The following is a 2299-nucleotide window of genomic DNA, read 5'->3' as shown; positions in this document are numbered from 1 at the left end:
AGAAAAAAAAAAAAAAAAAAAAAAAGAAGTGATCCCGAGACCACAGTCATTAGCATGCCCTGGGCCTTGGTTAGGATGGGAATCTCATCCTCCTCCCAGGCAGCGTCCTCAGGACTTGGGTCTGTGTGAACCAGGCCTTCCCACCGGTGCTGATCCTCATGCAGGTGTGGGGACCACTGGCTCTGTTCAGCTTGAGCTTATTGCTTGGCCCTACTGCATGGGGTGATAAAAAGCTATACCAGTGTCTAAATTTGTTACAATAAAAGTCGCATTACCATGAGTCCCCCGCAAAATCTTCCCCCTCACTCGGAACCCACTTAGCCCATCATTCTTGCTATTTCCAAAGCCTTCTGGAAGTCCTCTTGTGAGTGTTTTTAGTTGTGTTGCTGCAGCTGCCTCGATGTCCTGAATGGATTCAGGGAGGTTTATCTTTCATGGTCACTTTGACATTGGAGGAGAGCCGGAAGTGGCACAGTCCTGCATCCAGTGAGTCCGGTGGATGAGGACACGCTGTCATGTTTCTGTTTGACAGAAGTTGCTGTAAACATCTCGTATTGATGGAGGACATTGCAGCAGCCACCAAGATATGAAAGAGGACTGCTGGACCTGCTTCAGAGGTGGCAGGAACTGGGGGAAAACTGTTCCGAAGGGAGGGGGAATATTTTGAGGGTGATTGGTGGTAATGTAGCTTTTACTGTAATATTTAAAGCAAACTTTCACCGTGATTTTTGATGACATGGTGTTCATGTTGTGTCTTTCTGTGGGGTGGATGTTGGAGTCTGAAGGCATTTCTAGCGGTGTATTTCCCAGGAGGCTGGTGCAGGGAGCGCCCCATCAGTGGGAGGGGTGGTGGAGAGGAGGTGGGCAGTGGAGGCGGGAGGAAGGAAAGGCAAGGGGAGCGAGCAAGCGTGGAGGAGAAAATCGGGGCAAAAGAGGGGCCGGAGTGGCAAGTGGACCGAAACCCCAGAGGTGCGTCTCCCTCTGTCATAGTTATCTTTATTCACAGCCTGCGTTATCTTAGGTCCATTTTGCAATACATGACATAAACATCAAATTAAAATCACAATTCCTTTGGTTACTTGTGTATTGCTGGGCTCCTTCTCAAGCAGAACTGCAGTTGACATTCAGTATTGAGTCTCTGCTTTGTTAGAAGACTCACAGCCAAGTTTGGGAAGGGTACCAGAATGTGCTCACTGGACTCTGACTTTGTGCTGTTGCTGCCCTGCATTTCCTTAGAAGTGGAGGACTCAGCCGGGGATGCCTTCTGGGAGCTTGGTTTTCACCTCTTGGCAGAAGGGCATCAAGCTTCCTGGTAGTAAAGTGAAATTAGGTGTTGCCTGGAGGTTAACTGTGTAGGGTGGGGGCTTTGCGCATCACCCGCGATCATTTTAACTTCGAGGATCTCATTTACATAGTGCAAAGAATATTACCCTTTGACCAAATGTATAATTGACTCTGGAAAAGCGCCTGCAAAATTGTGCTTTCAGTAGGTGGAGTTTGATGTCCTCAGTTGCTCTGTGTGCCTCTAGGCTTTGCCAGGACTCACCTGTCCTAATGAGCTGTCCTTTTTAAGGAATGACCCTGTTGTCTAAATTGCCATAGATAGGACAGACTTTGTATTGCTTTCTCCAGCACTGGGCAGAGGATCCTCCTCAGTGCCCCACCCCCTGCACCCTAGGTAGAGATCAGGCCAATGGAGAAGCCAGTATGACCCAAAGGAAACCGCCCTCTGCTGAGGAATGAGCCTGGGCTGTTCCTCCACAGAGCTACCTCTCATTTCCACTTGCTTGTGTGACCCATCTTTCAAGTGCAAGGCCCCCAGTAACCCCTGACAATCGTGTGATCTGTAGTAAAGAAGACACCAGGTAGAATCTGATGTTTTAAGAAAGAACTGTCACTTGCATCTCCTTCTCTTGTGTCCTACTTCGAACCCTGAGCAGAGGGCTGGCTGCATCTGCTGTGACTACAGCAAGACCAGGAGTCACTGTCAGGCAGTGGCACCCTACGTCCTGTCTCCATGATCAGAGCACTCTTGATTGTGAGGGTCCCCCTGCCTGGGGGCTGGACTTTGCCCTGGCTGTTTGGTTGGCCCTGCTGGCCCTGGTAAATCTTGGCACCCAGAAAGCAGGGGTGACAGCCATCCTGATGTTGCCACTCTGTCCCTGGGCTGCAGATTCCAAGCTGTGTCCCATAGCTGTTCTCCACTGAGGGCCATCATGGACGAGGGAGAGGAGGGGAGAGCAGTTGCTGCCTGATGCAGCTGTCTCCTTTTGAATCAACCATCCCCGTCTCCCAGGTG

The sequence above is a fragment of the Fukomys damarensis genome, unplaced genomic scaffold, assembly GCF_012274545.1.
Source record: "Fukomys damarensis isolate Sample0158 unplaced genomic scaffold, DMR_v1.0_HiC HiC_scaffold_11, whole genome shotgun sequence".
Taxonomy (NCBI): domain Eukaryota; kingdom Metazoa; phylum Chordata; class Mammalia; order Rodentia; family Bathyergidae; genus Fukomys; species Fukomys damarensis.
The sequence above is the reverse complement of the archived record's forward strand: the minus strand, read 5'-3'. Positions refer to the sequence as shown.